Consider the following 24,148-nt stretch of genomic DNA (forward strand, 5'->3'; position numbering starts at 1 on the left):
GAATAGCATCATTGTTTATTTAAGTCATATGAGTGATAATGTTTCATATACTGCAATAAACATTCATTTTGTTGAGTGAATTGACCAGTTCCATCTTTAGTGGCACAGAACAACTGACTATACTCGAATGTTATATAGTTTCTTTAACCAACTTATTTTCGCACTTTAATTATTTTACTTCTAATGAACTAATCTAGACATCTATAAGGAAGCTGAACTGACTGCCCTCTTAGCAATGACGTACGAATGAGATAGGTTTACATGGAGGCGTACAGTTGGCCATTTTTGTTTCGCAACATTAGGGAATGGAGAGACAGTAAGAAAAATTCGTGTGGACGACACCATCGTGTACTGTGCAGTATCTTACGATGTATACAGGGTGGGGGGTTTAGGTGCAAATGTTTTGGTTAATAACTGAGGACAGTGTCTTGAACAACAATACTTCAGGGTTTAGTTCATCTGCAGGCTAATAATTATATTTGTTATGAATAGTTGTTTCTTAGTTTGTTAGTACCTCCGAGGATGCATGGCACAAGCACGTCACTAATGTTTATTTTCCCCTGGGCAGCTGGTTAGGTACTGAAGCGTGGACATGTGGATGCAAAATGGGGCAAAATGGGTAGGCCACACAGTGACAGGCGAAGTCCACTTCGCAGTGTAATTACATCAGTTACTAAATTATGTAATGTGTTTGCGGCAAGACAATGAAAAGCAGAGAAAAATAACTGTCACAATGAAGTGGGTAGATATGAAGGTACTGATTATCACAATATCTGTACCTATACCCCCAAAGACCTGTACATGTAGGAAGTTGTTGTAATAATAAGACGTAGAGAAAATATACAAATTGCTGTTTAATGGAAGAGGATGCAGATGTAAAAGCAGTGAAGACGGGTGATGATCTCCCTTCTCTGTCACCGAAACTGTTCCACGGTTTCTCCTTGGGGTAAATTTCCAAAGAAAATATTTATGTGTGTTACGACGATTGTTACAAAAATGAGCTTAAAATGTCAGTTGGTCACACAACTAAATTCAATAGGCGACTGTAGCCCGCCTCTAGGAGAATGAACGACGAACTTCCTCCTGATGGGAAGGCAATGGTTGAAACACTCGCAGCTGGGGAAAGCCCACCTGCGACATGGTATTCAAAAGCCACGCTCACATCTGCGGCCTACGCATCTACGTCCTTAAGCGAGACGACGGCCTGGAACAAGATAATTAATGCACTCGTAATTAAAACTTAATAATACCTCGCCTTAACTCATTCCTGCACTGTAACCTAACTTGGTCCCAAGTTTTTAATTGCACTAGCGGCGTTAATTTAAAGCTGCCTGGCCCGCCAGAATGCGTAAGCATGGATGCCAGGAAGATACGGAATTATTAACTGAACGCTGAGTCCATGTAGACGTGCCATTATTCTGGAAAAGTGGAACGTCCAATCGAAACATTTCCGTCAGAGCTAATTTTTGCCAAGTATTGTACAAATCTTGGAGATAGATGTGTCCTAGAAAATTAGCAGCACTTATTTTGTAATTGGAAAGAAAGCACTTAACCAAGCGCTGTTTTTATTTGAAGCTAACTGTGGTAATCACTAACTGCGATTTACTGCTACTTCATTTAACGTTTAAATCTTTCACAGTTCGTCGTAGATTTGCCTAGATATAGGAACTCAAAGTAATAATGTGCGATATAATAATTCTCGATTCATTTTTCACATCAAACTCGAATAAATTGCCAAACTTTCGATAATGGACTCCATCGTTTATTTTCTTTTCTTCCTTCATTGTTATTTCGTCTCCTTGTCACACAAAGTGATGATGGAGTGGCAATGATACAACAAGCCGCTTTTTGGGAAGAACCTGTTATACTAGACAAAAAGTTTGAAAGCATTAACAAAAAATAAAATATTTGCTTGGTCTATGGAGAGTTTCAGAGGGGCCATCAGACAGCGATTGGCAAGAGTAGTGGAAAGGAATACAGTAGAAGGAGAATGGGTAACTTTAAGAAGTGAAATAGTTAAGGTAGCTGAGGATCTTGTACGTAAAGAGACGAGGATCAGTAAAAATCCTTCGACAACACAGGAGATATTGAATTTAATTGGTGAAGGGAGAAAATATAAAAATTCACTAAATAAAGCTGGCAAAACTGAATACAGATGTCTAAAGAATGAGATTGATAGGAACTGCGAAATGGCTAAGCAGAAATGGATAGGGGAGAAACGTGAGGATTTAGAAGCATATTTCACTAGGGGAAAGACAGATACCGGCTACAGGGAAATTAAAGAGGCCTTTGGAGAAAAGAGTAACAACTTTATGAATATCAAGACTTCTGATGAAAAACCAATCCTAAACAAAGAAGAGAATGCTCAAAGGTGGATTGGTTGGTTGGTTTGGGGAAGGAGACCAGACAGCGAGGTCATCGGTCTCATCGGATTAGGGAAGGACGTTGAAGGAAGTCGGCCGTGCCCTTTCAAGGGAACCATCCCGGCATTTACCTGGAGCGATTTAGGGAAATCACGGAAAACCTAAATCAGGATGGCCGGACGCGGGATTGAACCGTCGTCCTCCCGAATGCGAGTCCAGTGTCTAACCACTGCGCCACCTCGCTCGGTCAAAGGTGGAAGGAATATCTAGAGCGCCTATGCAAGGGACCCGTACTTGAAGGCAACGTTATAGAAACGGAAGAGGAGGTGGATGAGATGGGAGATATAATACTGTGAGAAGAATTTGACAGAGAACTAATAGACGACACAAAGCTCTGGAAGCAGACAACATTCCGCCGCAACTACTGATAGTCTTGGGAGAATTACCCATGTTAAAACTCTTCCATCTGGTGTGCTAGACGTATGAGACCGGCGATATACCCTCAGACTTCAAGAAAAACATAATAATCCCAATTCCAAAGAAAGCAGGTGACGATTAGGTTGAATATTACTGAACTGTCAGTTTAATAAGTCATTGTTGCAATCTTCTTTACAGAAGAATAGGAAAAAATCTTAGAAACCTATCTCGGAGAAGATCAATTGGGATTCCAGAGAAATGCAGGCACATGCGAGGCAATACTGACCCTACGACCTCTCATAGAACATAAGTTAAGGAAAGGAAAACCTACGTTTATAGCATTTGTAGACTCAGAAAACGTTTTGACAATGTTGATTGGAATACTTCTGTAGAAATTCTTAAAGTTGCAGTGGTGAAACACACCGAGGGGAAGGCTATTTACAACATTTACAGAAACCAGACTGCTGCTACAAGAGTCGTGTTTCATGAAAGGAGAGCGGTGGTTGAGAAGGAAGTGAGACAGGGTTGTAGCCCATCCAAGATGTTGTTCAATCTTACAGTTAGCATGTAGTAAAGGAAACCAAAGAAAAATTTATAGAAGGAATTAAGGTACAGGGAGAAGAAATAAAAACTTTCTGGAGTGGAAAGTGTTTTGAAAGGAGGATATAAGATGAACATCAACAAAAGCAAGACAACAGTAATGGAATTTAATTGAATTAAATTAGATGATGTTGAGGGAATTAGATTAGAAAATAAGACACTTAAAGCTGTAACATAATTTTGCTATTTGGGCATCAGAAAAACTGAGAGAGGATGTAGAATTTAGACTGACAATGACAAGAAAACCGTTCCGATGGAAGAGAAGTTTGTTAACATCGAATACAGATTAAAGTGTTAGGAAGTCTTTTCTGAGAGTATTTGTATGGAGTGTATCCACGTATGGAAGTGAAACATGGACGAAAAAAAGTTAATTCAAGAAGAGAACAGAAGCTTTTGAAACACGGTGCTACAGAAGAATACTGACGATTTGATGGGTAGTGAGGGAGATATGATGGCATCATCGGAGGAAAGTGTGGGGAGGTGCGAATCAGAGAGGGAGACCAAGAGGTGATGAATACGGTAAGCAGAACGATGCAGGATGCAGTACTTATTCGGATATGAATGGGTATCCATAGGGTACAGTAGCTTGGAGAGCTGCATCGAACAGGTCATCGGACTGGAGATAACAACAACAAGAAAAGCAACAACATCATGGTCTATGGTCTACGGTGGTAAAATGAAACTTTTATTATAAATGGTAAAATCGATGAGAAACATGCACTCAAAAAAGAAGGAACTGCATTGTGAAGAAATAATACTCGTTTGGGTTGAGTTATCGTGGTGATATTCATTTCTGGGTATTACTGGGACAAAATGATTCGCTTTGGGAATTGATGTAATTTGGGAGTATGGACAGGAGTCACACATGGTATTTAGGACTGGTGGGAATAGGATGGAGGCCAGGATATGGGAATGAGTAGAAAGTGCATGAGATGATAGGAAAGAAAAAGGTAACCACAACATGGTTGTGGATAAAGAGATATTTCGTGATGTCAACGCGAATTTCATAGTTTTGTTGAATAAATCTGCTGAAACTTCGTAGGGAGAGGATATGGAGAGTGTGTAGGTGTAGGTTTAATGGAATTTGTTTGCATATGGGCGGCAGCAAACACGATTGGATATCTGAGGGCAATGAGCGGGGTTGACGGAGTTGACGGAGTTGAGTTTATGGGCGGAAGATCTGACCTTTGTGTGTCAAGAAGGAGAGAAAAGTTATGAGCTGGTGAAGAATTCATGTGGGGCAGGGCTAACGTAAGTGGAACGAAAGGCAGAGTGCTTGAGGTAAATGATTTTGAGAGAGTCACAAAACTTCGGTGGAGCACCTACTAAGGCATATTGGCATAGAAGAGAATGGAATGCACTTTGTTTGTGTGGAGGTAGGTGAAGAGATACTGTTTCCATGGTAGGTCAGTCAGTAGCTTTAGGTTATTACACTCTTTCTGTTAGCTAGATGTATGGTAGAGTTCCATGTAAGTTTGCTCTCGAGAGTTACTCTGTTATTAAAGTGTCTTAGTTCATTGGATAGGACGATCATGAGCAGTTATGAAAAACGTATGAAGAAGGTGGCTGCGGATGGTACTTTCGATAGCGCTCATTTCTTTCCCTTTCTGCTACTGTTCTTCTCAACGCCAGAAAGGCAGAACAGTCTACTTAAGTTCATATCTCATGTAGAGTCTGGTTCAATTCACCCATTTAGATGACATGTTCATTCCTGTTAAGATTCAAGATATGATCCTTGTGTGTTTGAAGGAACTCGTAACTTAATGAGAATGTAGAATAGCATCAAAAAGCAAGGTTGACACCTTCAACACATCCTACAATGGGAACAGTGAACAGCAAATACAATGACGGGAAAAACATAACAGCGTCAAGAAGCAGTTGTGCGGCAGAAACGAAAGTTAGTAGGCGTGTTTTTCTACGAGGGTAATCCCTAAAGTAAGGTCACCTATTTTTCTGTGAGTACAGAACTCTGTTTGTGTGGCAGTTGGTCACACTGTTATGAAGAGTGCTTCACACTCTGTGTGTAAATATGCGCACGGCACCCTGAAGCTCTCAGTCTTAACTTGACAGCCGATGAGAATGGAGCTCCAGTTGGATGTTACCGCCAAGTGCGAATTTCACGCAGTTATTCGGTTTTTGAACACAAAGGGCACTACGCCGATTGAAATCCATCGCCAATTGACGGAAGTGTATGGTGAGTCGTTCATGGATGTCAAACATGTTCATAAGTGGTGTAGAGAGTTTGCAGGTGGTCGAACCGAAATTCACGACGAACAAAGGAGCGGGAGACCGCCAATTTCTGAGGAGACAGTGTTGAAGGTTGAGCAAAGCATGCATGAAGATCGACGGATCACCCTGGATGATCTCTGCACGTTGGTTCCTGAGGTTTCCCGAAGCACCATTCACAGAATTTTAACGGAAACATTGAATTACCGGCAGGTGCGCGCAAGATGGGCGCCACGCATCCTGACTGAGGCTTACATGCGGCAACGAGTTGATGCTTCCCGCGCATTTCTTCACCGCCTTGCAGCCGAACAGGACAACTGTCTGGGCTCAATTGTCGCGGGTGATAAAACCTGGGCATACCACTCTACACCTGAGACCAAGCAACAATCACGCCAGTTCATAACTTTCTGAACACCATGGCACGGAGCTGGTATGACAAGGGCATACAAAAACTGCCACAGCGTCTACAAAAAAGCATCGGCAGAAATGGTGATTATGTCGAAAAATAGCAAAATGTAGAAACTGTAAACTGATGTAAACCACTGTAGAAATAAATAGTTCATGTACTTATAAAAAAATTGGAGACCTTACTTTTGGGATTACCCTAGAACATCTGAAACAGCGCCACTATCAGGATGTAGATTACGTTTCCTTTAAATACACGTTGTTGCGATCGTGGACGTTAGTTACAAAATGGCTCTGAGCACTATGGGACATAACATCTATGGTCATCAGTCCCCTAGAACTTAGAACTACTTAAACCTAACTAACCTAAGGACAGCACGCAACACCCAGCCATCACGAGGCAGAGAAAATCCCTGACCCCGCCGGGAATCGAACCCGGGAACCCGGGCGTGGGAAGCGAGAACGCTACCGCACGACCACGAGATGCGGGCTCGTTAGTTACCTCTGACACTTCACGTGTGAGATGATGTTACTCAATGTATGTGACTACTGGCAGTGGTGGTCACGGGAATGTACGGTCACAAAAAGGACGAGCTCCAGACGCTCACGTGGCACAAGCGAGGGGGAGGACCATCGTGTTCGCTGTATGGCCCTGGCGCATCCCTGCTTCTATAGCAGCAGTTTGGGCAGATGGCACCACAGTGACACAACGAATTGTTACAAACAGGTTACTTCCTGGAGAGCTCTTAGCGAGACACCCTGTAGCATGCATCTCACTAACCTCAAACCGTCGCCATTTGTAACTTCAGTGGTGCCAAGACAGAGTTGATTTGAGGGCCGGGTGGAGGTCTGTTGTGTTTCCTAACGAAAACTCGTCCTGCCTCGGTACCAGTGACGCCCGTGTGTTTGTTAGAAGGAGGCCAGTCGAGGGCGTGAAACCAACTTATCTACGTGCTAGACACACTGGACCTTCACACAGTGTTATGGTCTGGGGTGTAATTTCATGTGACAGCAGGAGCACTGTCGCGGTTATCCCACGCTAAGTAACAGCAAATTTCTTCGTCAGTCTGGTGATTCGACCTGTTATGATGCCATTCATAAACAGCATTCCAGGATAACGCTCGCCCGCATACCGAACACACTCTGCAGATGTCCATCGCCAGATCTGTCTGCTGCCGAGTACATATGAGACATCATTGGACGACAACCCCAGCATGATCTGCAAACAGCATAAACCGTCCCTGTCTTGGCTGACCAAGTGCTACAGACACGGAACTCCATCCCACAAACTGACATCCAGCAACTGTACAACACAACTCATGCATGTTGACGTGCTTGCGTTCCACATTCTGGCGGTTACACTGGTACTAAGGTACCAGCATTTCACATTTGCAGTGGCGTATCTCGTGTTTATGTTACCCTGTAATGCTGCAGTGTCTATCACTTAAATATTTTACCTAGATAAATGTACTCCTGATATACCATTACTCTACATTGAATATTTTTTTGGTGTTGCAATTTTTCTCTATCACTGTATTAACATTTATCCAGGTGAGGCAATATTGTCTCTCTTGTTAAGACAAATCATGGTGGAAATTTATGATCAGTTAAATGATGACTTAATCCAAACGTTACATTTCAGATCCAACTGTTTTAACTATGAAAATATTTCATAATAAAACTGGGGCGGCTTATTAAAAGCACACTCACAGTAAGCTGACAAATAGTCCGTGTTCGAACCCACATTTACAAGAATGTGTCTGTTTAAAGTATTGTGTACTTTCATCCATGTCTAGTTTTCGCTATACATTATCATGCAACCTACAACAAATTACAGATAACATTAGGTGTAAGAGAGAAGACTCACGATAAATTAAAAGAAAACTATTCTGCATTATTATACTGTATCATTTTCATTGACAGCCAATGATCATGTGCTTACATGCTACAGCACACTCTCAATAAGGCACATAAATTATGCCATTTCTTTTCGAATGTACGCAGTAAATCCCACTAAAGATACACCATTTCTTTTCGAATGCGAGGCAGAAATGACAATCAAAGCACGTAATTGCTCTTCGAAAGCGTGCAGGTTTGCGAATAGAAAAATATTTCCTTGTAGTGCTCTCGCCATGATAACTAGTAACCAGTATCGTGCCCTGAAATGATGGTCAGCCGTGCTACGATCAACTCAGCGAATGAACGTAGCTGTTTGTTTTCGACTGCGCATGCTCTGATATGATAGGATGTTTTCTCGCACCATGGGTGCTACGTTTCTTACAATACCAAGTCAATATTTTTATGTGAAAGAGCGAGTCAAGCATTGTGTAAGCATTAGTTATGAGGGATTCTTTAGGTGCAGCTGACATAAAAGTGCTGTGACCCGTTTAGTGAAGCACACGAAAAACGGAAGACGGACTTTTATTGATGAAATTCGAACAAATGACGGTAGGATTCTCAGAACCCAGCAGGATATCATGGACGAGATTTGTCGCTATTATTACGGGTTATATTCCGTAAACCAAAGTTGTGAACATCCTTGGAAGAATTCCTTGACTTCCTCGCCCCACAGCTGACAGAAGATAAAAATGAAAATTTTCTCGAAGTAGTCAGTGAAGAGGAGTTGTATGAGACTCTGAGCGCCTCATCACCAAAAAAATCCCCAGGACCGGATGGCCTGCCAGCAGAGGTTTATATCCGTTACTGGCTAATAGAGGATGTGAAAATCGCGAACATTGTCAATGAGGTTATTCAGGGTAAAATGATTCCAGCTGGGTTTAAGAAGAGTTAAATAGTTCTTATGCCATAAAATAGTGGACACAACAATTTTAATAATTTTCATCCAATTTTACTGCTGAATTCTGATTATAAATTAATAGCCAGAATAGAAAACAAGAGAATTTTATGCCTTACAGAAAAAATTATTGGTCAACATTAGAACTGCGCGCAAGGCAGAAACATTTTTCAAAATCTAGCAGAAATCTGGAATATCATTTCAATAACCTCTGTAAGAAACATAAAGTGTGCTTCACTTTTTTTAGATTTTTATAAAGCTTTCGATGTAGTAAATCATGAATATCTTCTACAGACACCGCAGAAAATAGCTTCAACTGAAATAAATGCAAAATTAGGGGTGAACTGTCAACAATCCAGGCCGATACAAATAAAACGAGGCGTTCCGCAAGGAAGTCCTCTGTCCATGTCGCTCTTCGTCATTTCACTTTAACCTTTCCTCCGACATGTCCATGCTAGATTAAAAAGCTTAACATTATCAGGAAATAAAACAGTTATGAGAGCCTATGTTGACGATGTAGGGGTCATTATAAGGAATAATAAAGAGGTAACCACGCAAGCAACAGTTATTCATATGTGCTGTAGAGCATCTGGGGCCAATGCAAACGCAAAAAAAGTATACCCTGACATCATACCCCCTGAAAGTGACCGCTTTAAATTGGAAAGTTGCTCCAAATAAAGTGCAAGGAGCCATTATAGAGGATTTACATCGATATCTGAACCACGTTCAAAGAACAAAGTATACCAACTCATGCATCCTTGCTAAAGCTTATTATACTGCCAGCTGTTTCCATTGCCGAGAATGATAACGAGGCGAATAATGTCCAAAATCACAAACTTTCTGTGGAAAGGTCAATTTTTCAGTAAACCTGCTAAAGCAGCCACTTTAGATCCTAAAAATGGTGAACTAGGTTAGCTGATATATCGGATAAGGCCTCTGCACTTTTTATCAAAAGGCAAATTAATTTAATAAGAGACTCGTGAGAAAGTATAACCAGCCAACTTTTCGTTATCATTGAACTTCGAAGCCTGCTTCCCCCGATTGAGGTACAGAATATCAACAGTCGATTACAGCATGTGAGGGTTTCTATGTTGAGTTGAGTTATGTAAGTGGTGAAATTAGACAGTCACGACACTTAACACCTAGAGTCATAATGCGGGAAAGAAAGAAAAGCGAAGGAAGGAACAAAATAGAACGTCAGTTTCCAAACATTGCTTGGACTGAGATTTGGAAACATATTAGTTCTAATGCGCTCACGTATAATATAAGAACGTCATGGTACAAGACCGTTAGCACCAATGAAAGACTGTACGCAACCGGACGCTGTGAAACAAATTTTGTCAACAATGCCATTTAGCTGACAAAATAATTCATAGATACACTTGCAGTGGTCACATGAATAGTTGGAAGTGCGTCCGAGAGCAAATATCACTGATTACATTTACATTCCCTGAGAGTATATCGCTGCCATTGATACAAAGGCCTGGAGAACGCTAATTCCCAGAGGCAAAAAATAACGCTGTGTACTGGTTGCTGAGAAATTTTGTTAATTACGTCTATAACAAACTAGGATCCAACAACACCATAGAGTTCAAGGTACCCCATGCTGTGTGAATACCCCAAAATTAGGAGGTATTCGAATCACAAGAAAAAGTCCTTTAATATGTTAAAAATTATATTTGATAGAACGAGCATTGGTTAATATAAAAACAGAAGACTGTGTTGGCAGCTATGTTTTGCAGTTACCTTAAGACTATTATTTCGATTTTTATTGTATTTTTTGGTGTGTGCTTTTTCTACTTCAGAAAGCAGTTTTTGAAATTTTATAAACTAATGCACAGAACTTTTTTATGTGACAGTCAGATTGTGTGTCTAATACTGTCAAAACACAAAACATTAAAGCTGCATTATTGGTTTATAGTATGAATTTGAAACTGGACCGTTTTTATAAAAATGCCTTTATCGATTGGTTAAAAACATACTATTGTCTCTGATATAATGTAAGAATCAATGGCTGGCAAACTGCCCTGTTCAGTTTTGCACTGTGATGTGTAAGTCAGTTTGACAGTGAAAGACTTATTACAGAGGTCTGATCACTTCCGATAATTAACATTCCATTAATGTCCAGAAAGTGTAGTTGGAAGGCTAGTACCTAACTGGAAGAGTGCAGAAAGTTGAAATAAGTAGTTCTCGTAACATGCAAAGATCAGCACATTCCTCAAACTGGGGAACTATCAAGAATGGGGTTCCACAAGGGTCAGTCTTGGGTCCTTTGTTGTTCTTATTATATATTAATGACTTGCCATTCTATATTCATGAAGAGGCAAAGTTAGTTCTCTTTGCTGATGATACAAGTATAGTAATCACACCTGAGAAACAAGAATTAACTGAGGAAATTGTCAATACTGTCTTTCAGAAAATTACTAAGTGGTTCCTTGTAAATGGACTCTCACTGAATTTTGATAAGACACAGTACATACAGTTCCGTACAGTGAATGGTATGACGCCATTAATAAATATAGACCTTAATCAGAAGCATATAGCTAAGGTAGAATATTCCAAATTTTTAGGTATGTCCATTGATGAGAGATTAAATTGGAAGAAACACATTGATGATCTGCTGAAACGTTTGAGTTCATCTACTTATGCAATAAGGGTCATTGCAAATTTTGGTGAGAAACATCTTAGTAAATTAGCTTACTACGCCTATTTTCACTCATTGCTTTCATATGGCATCATATTTTGGGGTAATTCATCACTGAGGAATAAAGTATTTATTGCACAAAAGCGTGTAATCAGAATAATAGCTGGAGTCCACCCAAGATCATCCTGCAGACATTTATTTAAGGATCTAGGGATATTCACAGTAGCTTCTCAGTATATATACTCTCTTATGAAATTTGTTATTAACAACCAAACCCAATTCAAAAGTAATAGCGGTGTGCATAACTTCAATACTAGGAGAAAGGACGATCTTCACTATTCAAGATTAAATCTAACTTTGGCACAGAAAGGGGTGAATTATACTGGCACTAAAGTCTTTGGTCACTTACCAAATAGTATCAAAAGTCTGACAGATAACCAACAAGTATTTAAGAAGAAATTAAAAGAATTTCTGAATGACAACTCCTTCTACTCCATAGAGGAATTTTTAGATATAAATTAAGAAAAAAAAGAAAAAAAAACAAAAATATTGAAAAAAAATAATAAAAATAAAAATAAAAAATAAAGAAAAAAACACAAAAAAATAAAGTTGTTATATTAACTTAAGTATGTTGTTAAATTAACCTAATTATGTCATGTATTGGAAAATTCGACTCGTTCCACATCATTACGAAATATCGTATTCATGATCCATGGAACTAGTATTAATCTAATCTAATCTAGTAAACTTTATAAAATCTCTTAAATACTCTTAATTCCGCCAGTACTTCGTCTCCTACCTTCCAAACTTCACAGAAGTTCTTCTGTGAACCTTGCAGAACTAGCACTCCTGGAAGAAAGGATATTGCGGAGACATGGCTTAGCCACAGCCTGGGGGATGTTTCCAGAATGAGATTTTCACTCTGCAGTGGAGTGTGCGCTGATATGAAACATCCTGGTAGATTAAAACTATGTGCCGGACCGAGACTCTAACTCGGGACCTTTGCTTGGGACCTTTGCTTGGGTAGTTCACTTGGTAGAGCGCTTACTGGCGAAAGGCAAAGGTCCCAAGTTCAAGTCTCGGTCCGGCACACAGTTTCAATCTACCAGGAAGTTTCGTAACAGCGCACACTCCGCTGCAGAGTGAAAATCTCATTCTGGGAACATAGCACATAGTTATGCATTAATAACAAAAGACAGAGGAGTCACACTCGATTTTAGTGTCATAGGTAAAGCTAATCTCGCAACAGTATTAAATCGCGCTTATCGTGACGACATAGTGAAACACAACCTGTTTAATTATATAATATTATAGCATGTTAGTAAAACTTGGAATGAGCCACCACTGGATCATTCTGTTAGGTCACCTATTTTCCAATATTTTAATATTTCAAGAACATACTGTTTGCATGTAGATGAGGACGTTAAGAAACGTTTGACATTTCTTTCACATATTCGTTTATACCTTAATTATCAATTCTTCTTCTCAAAATTATGGTGTTAATGCAAAATTAAATAACTCTTCTGGGTGCTAACTACTCTAGATTTAGGATTCTGACATACAATAGAGACGATATGGAAAATCTAATTTGAAATTCTCTTCTAATCTAATTCTCCTATTTTCTGTTAATGCTCTTTACTTACGTGGTCTTCGTTATTCACGTAATGTGAGATGCACCAGTGTGCTATACAGCTCATTTCTGGAGCACGGTCCTTGTGAAACCAACTAGACGTGTGTCATGGGTGAGTCATGACCACCACAAGATTCGTTGCTCAGATGAAAGGAAAACACTTTGGCTCAAAGAGCTTAAAGCCCGGCAAGGTGTGTCGTGAGCAAACATCAAGGGAGGCCACGCACTTGGCGACCCTGCCAGGAGCACATGGCGGATGCCGCCGCACCCTACCGCAGCTCTCAAGTGTCCATAGGGCCGGCCGTGTTTGCTGATAGAAATTCACCGCGAACAAACTCGGCTGATCGTCGCCCCGCTCTCTCCTCCGTGCGGCCACACACGAATTTTCAAACAGGGCCGTTATTTTTATTTTCTTCCTTCCTTCCGTCGAAAGCCTCGCCGCGTCGTCTCTACCGCCTCGCCACCGCACGGTCCGAAACTGCCGGGGAAATCGAGAGGAGAGGGGGATGCGAAAAGAACAGTCGAGGGAAGTAGGGAAGAAGGAATTTCCTTAGAGAATTATTTGTTTTCCCGACGCCGGCGGCAGGGACCTGTGGCCATTATGATAAAATACTCATTTCTCTTTTCTGCTCTCTTGGCGGAGACACAAATACAGGTGTGTGTGTGTGTGTGTGTGTGTGTGTGTGCTCTCGTGCTTGCGAGTGCGTATGCCAGAAGGTGGAAGGGGCACCTTAGGAGTAGCGCAGGAGGAGAAAGGCAATCCCTGTGAAAATAGGAAGAGATTCGCACCTAAATAATGCATAAATCTCTGGAAGACGGCCGAGCGAACCCAGGGCATCTCGAGAATTTCGCTGCTCGGCCAGCAACGCTACGGAGCTTACGGCGGAGAGAGCGCTATCGCCCGGTTGTTCGTCGTAACTCGCTACGCGCTATGACTGCTGGCGCAGCAGAAGTGATGGGGATAATTCTGGCCACATCATCAGGTCGAACGGTCACGATCCGCGAGCTCAAGGCGTCAGAAAGCGTTCCGGCTAACGAGGCGGATATTAATCTTCATGTGCAGGAGCCGGATTGGGCCTCGCTGAAAAATATTAGGACATTTCCACCCTCGACCGCTAGGCTTGTCAGCACAGTTAGATAAATTATCTCTGGGAACGACTCCTTGGAAGAGGAAATGGAGAGACCGAGTGAGAGAGACAGCGAAATGAAGACAATCACTTTCACAAATGTTGGCTGGTACAGCTGGTTACTCGTTAGCAATGGAATACAATTAGGAGGGACGGCGAGCTTCATTTAGGTTCAGAAGAGATAAATTCTTTACCGTTTCGTCGTGTCGACGCGGCGCCGGTAATTGGAAAACACTATCAACCTCTCGAAAGAGGGGGCGCTTTAATGAATAATTTTCTCACTTTTTCGATTCACTTCCACTCGATTCGTGTGACAACTAACTAAATGGTGACTGATTGTCGTGTGACAACTACGTAAATCGTGTCTTTGCATCTGCTAATTTCAGTTTTCTAGCCAATTTTCCAGTATAGTTGGCTTCCACGATGTCTCCTTGTTTTGGGTACGTTGAACGATAAGCTCTTTGTCATAATACTCATCGGTTCCATCACGAGGATAGATACCATTTTAATCCATTTGTGTGAAATAAAATGTTACTTGTTTTATGCCATTATGCCAGGCTTCTATCACCGCCACCCCTCCCCCTTCATGTCATACCACTGTGCATTTCATACTAGATAGTCTAAAATAATCATATTAACGGCAGTGCAAAATTAGCACTGCCATAGATATTAGGTCCTCAGAATGTGGCAAATGTGTTCAATACTTAGAAAAGTTAAAAAATAAACCTAGCTCGTTCAGGAAAGAAGGCTACAGGAAGGTTTGGAGGACATCTTCTTCTTTTTTTATGACTTTGACACACATCTGTACACAGTCGCAACTGTTATTTGCGCATTTGGCACAGTTAATTGAAGAGATTACTGGAGGCTTTTCCTGTCACCATCCTGTTACCTCCCCTCCTCCACCCCCTCCTCCCCCCTACTCCCCCCTCCTCGCGCCCTCCTCCCCCCCTCCTCACCCAACTGTCTGCATGTCTGCAAGTAATGTTATCCATGTGGAAACGAGCAAAACTTTTCTCGATGTTCGTGAATAGCGTAACTGAGGCAGAATTTGCATAAAAGCCCGATATTCGCCCAGTCCGATGTGGGAAACCACCTAAAAACAGATACAGGGTGGCCGCACACCGACAAGACGTTCATCCGCTGGCCGGATTCGAACCGCGACCGATGCACTTCCCTGTCCCATAAGCAGCGCTTAAACACTCACGGTTATATGAGCGGGCTAAGGCGAATCAAATTACAAGAACTGAATGGAAAGGCAGAATATTTCCTTGATAAAAGTAGTCCAGGAATGCAGGGCAGAAAACTGTCGACAGAATAGAGTAGAGTCAAATGATACTTTGTGTGGGAATACTGCTGAAACTGACTGGTGTGCGAGGGCTATGGGTATGGAAGAAGTGATTGACAGTATAACGAGTGCATCCGAACGAGAGCTTATTGCGTTCATAAAATTACACAGCTAACATATTGGTGGTCACACTAAGAAGTCTATGTATCAATGTACGAGGACAAGAAAAATATCAGTTTTAGCGTTAAGTAAATAAGTTAAATCGATTTGTAACATGGTGACGGGCCATTCCTACATGAGAGTTTTGGCAACTTCTAGAGCGCTGTTATAGAAACTGTGAAACACCGTTCATGTGGGTTGAACGCTCATAGCACGTTTGATTTTCTTTTTGCCGAGGTCAATTTACCTAGAAGCCTTCAACAGTTTTGCTGCAGATGCCTTAGCATCATCAACGAATGCGTCCTCTTGCAGACGATTGCCTCTCAAACCGCTGAACTTCGAAATATGCTGGCGGGAGTCGATTCGTCATAATATGAACGTCAGTTGTCTGTGGTGAAAGTGATTTTTCTATTGTAAGTGTACCACATAACATAATTACCAAACCCTATTAGGATGAAACTTCGGAAGACCTGAGATCATTTCTGCTATTCAGTGGGAAGACGGAGCAATGGTACAGGAAGGAAGCTGACATTTTAGCGTACCGACGAAAGCAAAGCGATTGTAGACGTAGGGCTTTGTTGCTTGGACGAGGATGCGAAAAGAAGTCGCTGGTGGACTTGTAGAGGCTGTTAGCAATCCCTTTCAGGAAAGTAGGACGAGCACCTAAGAAAAGTTCATTGCGAATCTCGTCCTATTTGACAACCAGTCCACAAGACCGCTGGGAGACAGAAAGGGATCCTTTGTGTCGTACGAAAAATCTGGAGCTTTTCCTGTGCAGCCAATGATATTGCCAACAGTAACGCGGTAATATGGAACATGGAAATAAAGTTGCCATTGTTATACGATATTCCTAGTGGTACTTTACAAGCAGGGTACTGAGTGTCGCCGGCCGGTGTGGCCGTGCGGTTCTAGGCGCTTCAGTCTGGAACCGCGTGACCGCTACGGTCGCAGGTTCGAATCCTGCCTTGGGCATGGATGTGTGTGATGTCCTTAGGTTAGTTAGGTTTAAGTAGTTCTAAGTTCTAGGGGACTGATGACCACAGATGTTAAGTCCCCTAGTGCTCAGAGCCATTTTTTTTTACTGACTGTCTTCCGTCAACCACCTCAGAAGTAGTGAAATTTTGATAATTCTTTCGTGAAGAGGAAACAATGAACTCCTGAAAAAGGGCATAGCCCATCTCACACTCGGATTGTAAATACACGGCCTCTCTTTCCATGTCTTCAAAGATATCATATTCCTAGTTGTTAGCCACACGACAGTAATCTCGACTGTAACTCCTGAGAACTCTTGATCACCAGATGTGTCATATGAATGGACCTCACTGTCTTAAATTCGAGTCCCAGTGCCCGAACACCGTGCCATCTGACTCGATGAGCTGCATCCATAATATACGAATGCCCAACAGAAAGTCAGCTCAAACAATAAAGGAATAACAAAAATAGGAAACCACCCACAGAACCAAAAGTAATAAAACCACGAATGCTTAATGAAATTTAGTGGCTCTTCATTGTGAAATAGTCTGTGGAAATCCCGTTGCAGACAACATAACAAACAGGATTATAGGACGAGGAGAAATCTGTTTTCTTCCTGACGCTGAAGTTAGTTGGAACGTAGTTACATATGGATTATGCGATCAAAAGTATCCGGACACCCCCCAAAAAATATGTTTTTCGCATTAGGTGTTTTGTGCTGCCACCTACTGCCAGGTACTCCGTATAAGCGACCACAATAGTCATTAGACATCGGGAGAGAGCAGAATGGGGCGCGCCACGGCACTCACGGACTTCGAACGTGGTCAGGTGATTCTGTGTTACTTGTATCGTACGTTTGTACGCGAGATTTCCCCACTCCTAAACATCCCTTAATCCAGTTTCCGATGGGATAGTGAAGTGGAAACGTGAAGGGTTACGTACAGCACAAAAGCGTACAGGGCGATCTCATCTGTTGACTGACAGAGACCGCCGACAGTTGAAGAGGGTCGTAATCTGTAACAGGCAGACATCTATCCAGACCATCACGGAGGAATTCCAAACTGCATCACTATCCACTGCAAGTACTGTGAGAGTTAGGCGGGAGGTAAGAAAACTTAGATTTCATGGTCGAGCGGCTTCTCGTAACCCACACATGACGTCGATAATGCCAAACGACGCCTCACTTGGTGTAAGGAGCGTAAACATTGGACTTTTGAACAGTGTGAAAATGTTGTGTGGAGTGACGAATGACGGTACACAATGTGGCGATCCGATGGAAGGGTGTGGGTATGGCGAATTCCCGGTGAACGTCATCTGCTAGCGCGTGAGGAGTCAGGTGTAAAATTCGGAAGCGGTGATGTTATTGTCTGGTCGTGTTTCCCATGTAGGGGACTTGCACCCATTGTTGTTTTGTCTGAACTATCACAGCACAGGCCTACATTGATCTTTTAAGCACCTTCTTGCTTCCCACTGTTAATGAGCAATTCGGTAATGGCGATTGCCTCTTTCAACACGATCGATCCCCTGTGCGTAACGCACTGCCTGTGGCGGATTGGTTACACGACAATAAGATCCCTTTAATAGACTGGATTCTATTGAACATAGTTGGTATGTTTTGGAACGCTAGATTCGTGCCAGGCCTCACCCACTGACATCGAATCCTCTCCGCAGTGCAGCACTCCGTGAAGAACGGACTTCCATTCGCCCAGAATCCTTCCTGCACCTGACTGAACGTATGCGTTCGAGAGTGGAAGCTGTCATCAAGGTTAATGGTGAACCGACACCAGATCGAATTCCAGCCTTGCCGATGGAGGGCGCCACGAACTTGTAAGTCATTTTCAGTCAGGTGTCTGTATACTTTTGATCACGTAGTGTACGTGCAGGCAGCTACGCAAGAAGAGCGACTGCAGCATCGACGGTCTCATTGTGTCGATGAGGCTAGATCTCTCATGAATGCCGTCCTTTCTCTGGATTACAGTAACTGGACCTTTCAGCACAGCGTGCTGTCGGAGGTAATGCAGTTTCTTCTGTATCACGTTACAGATCACTTTGGTGCCATCCTTGCTTCCATTCCTTCCTGTAGCTAGCGTCTACCATGTACCTATCGTAACCTTAATTGAATCTATTGAGTCATAGTAAGACATTTATAAATTCAGAAATTAATGCAGTTTTGTAATAGGATGTTTCTACTCAACTGAATTAAATATTCGAATCGAGATTTCACCTGTTGCACATACTTATTTTTCCCTCAGCTACGAACGTTTCTGGAAATCAGAAGCAATGTTAAGTCTGTAAGTAATTCATTCTGTTGACCGAAATTTATGTAAAATTTCACCACTTATATTAAAACTGTTTCTACTAAACAGAGAAGTAGTGGAGGCTTATGTTTGATCATGAACCTTAAACTTCAAAACAAGATTCTAACATAGTACAAGCTAATTTATATTAAAACAGCTATTATCGTAAGTCGTCTGTATGTGGCTTACGTATATACGAAACGCAATATTACAATAAAGAGTAAATTAATGTGATATATTTTGACTGAAACATGAGAAGCACTATCTGTCAGTAAAACCATATACTGCACCTGCAGAGTTCACTATATGTCGATTTCATTGGACACGTGACATCACAGTGAATTCCTAACGCCACGCAGCAACTGAGTACTCATTTCACCTACCAGAATTATTTTCGAACAGCGTTATCCTCTTACACACTAGCCTTCTGTAATTTATTTCTCAGCAGGTGTAGAACATGCTGTGTAATTTTACGTTACATTCAGTTACGTGTAACCTTCAACCGTCTTCTGGTGGTTTCTACACCGCATCGTAAGTTAGCGTTAAGCTATAATCTCACAGAATCAAGTACTGCATCACAAATGTCGCTCGAAAATTATAGCTATGAATAGAATACTACTAATATGAACATGCCGTGTAACATAATGTGGTTATTTATTTACTTATTCCTTGTAAAATTGCTTTCAGTGAAATTCTCGTACCTAGTGATGTTCGTAGATTTCTAATTACTCAGCTACCGACTTCCTACCATAATCTCCTTTGTGGTGACTTCCCTGAAAAATGCAACTTCCTCATCATAGCAGCTCTAAAATATAACTTCACATTACGAAGGAAATACAGTTAGTTACTAAATGTCTCAACACACTTTTTAAAAGAGAACGACATTATATTGTTGAATTCGTTAGTTCACATTTAGTACGAGCAAGTTCTCTACACTTTAGAATTGGCTTATCACTGGAATGATAGAAATGCTTCATCCTAACAGAGGGCTTCCGGAGTTAGCAAACGTTACTACCTACATGACATGGAAATATTACCTCGTTGTTGTCGTCTGCAATGTGCAATCATGATAGTGACTCGCATTATGTGGACATTATCAACCGATTAATTTCATCCAGTTTTTGCCACGGCACTTAACACGGAATATTTACGGTACAAGCCCAGTAAAAAGTGCACACCGACTACTTCATCGCTCTAGTTTAAATGTTGTGTACAAATGGCTCCCAAAAATTTTCCGAATATTACACCTCCGAGAAAAGGCGCGGGAAGACTTGGAGACGGCGCCAAATAAATCGCACGACACACCTGACACTTTCTACTTCATTTGTGGCTTTCTTCAATGGTGAGAGAATTTTTTTTACAGGAAGGAGATATTTTCCGCAGGAGATCCGTGAAAAGTACACGCTAAGATTAAAAAAAGAAAAAAAGACGTTGCACCACGAAGAAACTATCCGAATGGGACGGAAATCTATACATGTGATTTATATATACAAACGAACAAATATTTAAAATTTCAGAAAAAAATGGATGATTTATTCAGGAGAAAGAGCATCACAAATTGAACAAGCCAAAAACGCTTTGGTTCACCTCTAACCTTAACGCAAGCCGTTATTCGCCTTGGTGTTGGTCGGTAAGAGTGGCTGGATATCGTCCTGTGAGATATCGGCCCATCCGGTGCGTCAGACCGTCGAAATCCCGAACTGTTTGGAGGGCTCTATCCATAATGCTCCAAACGCTCTCAATTGGGGAGTGAGTCGGCGACTTTCGTAGCGAAGGTACGGTTTGGAAGCACGAAGACAAACAGTAGAAACTCTCGCTGTGTGCGAAGTGGCATTATCTTGCTGAAATGTAAGTCCAGGATGGCCTGCCATGAGGGCACTAACTGCTGGTAGGGCCATTTCCAGACACGTCTTCGGCCTTGATTCGCTTTGACTAGAACAGAATTGTCTTCAGTAATGAACACCGCTTCGAATTGAGCCCCGATGGCCAGCTCAGACATGTTCGGAGAAGCCTTGGATAGCGGTGTGATACCAACCTGATTGGCACAAGCCGTACTACCCGACAACCAGAGTGATGGTCTAGTGTGCCATTTATTTTCATAGGAGGAACCCTTTGGTTGTCATCTGCGGTTCCCTTACAGCACAGAGGTACTCGACGATACTCTATTCCGCGTTTTTGTTGCTCTTCATGGCGAGCCATCCTGGACTTACATTTCAGGCAGATAATGCCTGCCCGCAGACAATGAGAGTTTCTGCTGCTTATCTTCGTGCTTACCAAACCCTAACGACATCGCCGGATCTCTCCATAACTGGGAATGTTTGGAGCATTATAGGCATGGCCCTCAAAGCTGCTCGAGATTTTTATGATCTAACACGCCAGTTGGACTGAATTTGGCACGATACCCCTCAGGAGGACACCCAACAACACTGTAAATCAATGCCAAGCCGAATAACTGCCTGAATAAGTGCCAGAGGTCGACCAAAATTGTACTGACTTGTTCAACTTGTAAAGTTGTTTACTTTTAATAATTCACCCATTTTTTTCTGAAAGTGTAATGATTTGTTTGTCTGTATTGGCACATCATACAGAGCCCTTTTCGTACCGTTCGGATAGTTCCTTCATGGTACGTCGTATTTTTTCGCTTAGAGTGTATAATCCTTTCTAACAAGATAAAACTAATAGAATTTTTTAAAGGCGTGGCACGAAAGCGTGCTTCTTTTTATAGATACATTCTGCGGTGTGCGTACTGTAAGACCTTCAGTACACACACCATCAGATTATTTGCCTTGTCGCTCTAACGAAGTAGGCGAGTGTCAGCAATATGTATCGTGGTCTTAACATGGCGTGTTTATCTTCTGCCGTTAGGTCACACGATAGAAATGCCACTTGCACGCTTAGAGTAGCAGATTGACGGTGACCAACTTTAAACAGAACTTGAATAATTTTCACACACATTTATTAAAATAACAACAAGCATAAAAATTACTTAACTTGGTTCTGGATGCTATTTACAATTGGCACTCTGAAGTTCCTTTGGCACAGGTACTTTAATCTGATTCTCACATATATCTTTGATACCTGACAAAAGTGTCTACACATTTATCTTCATGGCTATGTACAGGAATATGGTAATCTTATTAGGCACAGACTGAAACTTGACTATAGACTGGTACAGACAATTGTAGAACTCGTACAGACTAATGCAGACTGGTACAGACTGGTGCAGACAAATGCAGACTGACTAATCGGGGGTCTGTACACTCGTTATAATACCTCGAGCGTTCAGGTATCACTGCACTAGTGTGATCTGCGAGGAGAAACGGTTCTACGTTAGCAGCAATCTCATTGGCTGCGTTACATATTAATACGCGGATCAGCGGAAGCATAATTTGGTCTGTCTCTATGGCAGCACCATCTCGTAGTGCGGAGACGGACAAGCGCTGCGCCTGCGCTGTTGTGCCTAGCGGGGCGTGCTCTAGTGTGAAAGTTGTGTACGCGCTGACTACGCGGAACTATGTACTCAACACATTTAGATGAGAATTGTGGCTGAAATCTTAAGTTACAGTAGTGAAAAAAAATTTTAAAGATGTGGCTCGAAAGCATGGATCTGCTTATAGATACATTCAGATGAGAAATTTAGCTAAAATCTTAAGTTACAGTAGTCAAAAGTGACATAGCATTGCTACGTTCTTGAGTTCAAAACATATTAAAATTTCAAACTCACTCTCTTTATTGCAGAGACCATGCCTTGAGATACTGTCATCTAACGCACGAGATCTTTAAAACAATCATAACGGTTTTTCACCTCCTGAATGTTAATTGCACTGATTGATGTCAGTATAATAAAGTTCTGAACGACTGTTAAAGATTCATGGGAGTTCCTTCTCTAGCAATGTCAAACTCATTGTCAAGACGTTTGCATGTTAGGTAACAGGTAAGAGTTTATCCAGATCCTTCTCTTATCCATATCGTAAGTGATACTGACAAACCTTTTAAACCTGTAGAAGGAAAGAATAATACAAGAATTGATGATCTGAAGTTTTTACTCTTAGGATATGTACTGTAACTAATATTCAAGCGTTTCATGGTCCGTGGGGACAGTTACGTTCCTCTGCACTGACTAAGAAAGATGACATGTACTGCGTTCTCTCACTGCACAATATCCGCATGTAATCAAACCACATTTACTGGGTGTAGGGTTCATAAGAGTTGTTAGGTACATCGAATGATTTTACCTCGTTGACATACGGCGGCACTGAGCAATAAGCAAACTTTGTGCAGTACTGGAGTGTCACGACCTTTGATTTTCCAGTGCAGTTATGTATGTTAATATTGACGGCGATAAATCTGCAACAGTTCCGATTCGAAATACAGTGCGGATGCACTGGGAGTCGTTTCACCATTTATGACTGATGGTAGTTTCTGTAAGGGAAATAAAAAGTGGTCGTATCACTTTAGAACAGTGGGTAAAAAACGCCGTGTCGAAAATCGTTTCATTCAGTTTCCTGAAGAGAAATTCTTTAGCGATATCTAATATCGAACGTTCAATCCTTGCCGAAAACAGCGGAATCGGTTCATATTATTGATCTCGAAGTATTAAGATTACTTTTTATTATTGTATAGATTTAACTGAAGTGTACATCAAAGTCAGTTTTACAGTACTGTTGGACTCGCAATGATAATTACCGATCTACGACAGAACTACTGCTTTTGTGTGTATCTCTAGTACTGGAGCAAAGTGTCAATGAAAGATCCGTTCCGTATGGTGTTGATCTAAATTATAGTGTCTTGAGGTTTGACGCGGCGTAATTTACGTACAAAGTATGCTTCAGTCGAGATAACCCAAAGACGTCTCTGACAAGTTTTGAGTACTCATTTTTTTTATTTTTAACAAGTCTTAATTTCGTTAATTCGAATTTATTCGATAGTGATCACTCTTTGGTGTGACTTTTTCAGTGAATTCTTCATTTCCTTAATATAACTACTGATCTGGCTGTAAATAACTTGTCTTAGTAGGATCTTAACCAGATAATATCTTTCTGCACAGATGTGCAAGTTGAAAGAGGTACTGGTATAAGTGAGGCCGTTTTAGTTGGTCGAAACAATAAGAACACTAAACTTTGGATTTTTACTGCAGATGATGAAGAGGATATGTCTTCTTTTAAATAAGATTGGCTTAAAGTAAAATACTTCCATAAAAAATGATAAATATAAAATATTGTCTACAGA

The sequence above is a fragment of the Schistocerca americana genome, chromosome 8 (assembly GCF_021461395.2).
Source record: "Schistocerca americana isolate TAMUIC-IGC-003095 chromosome 8, iqSchAmer2.1, whole genome shotgun sequence".
In the NCBI taxonomy this organism is placed as follows: domain Eukaryota; kingdom Metazoa; phylum Arthropoda; class Insecta; order Orthoptera; family Acrididae; genus Schistocerca; species Schistocerca americana.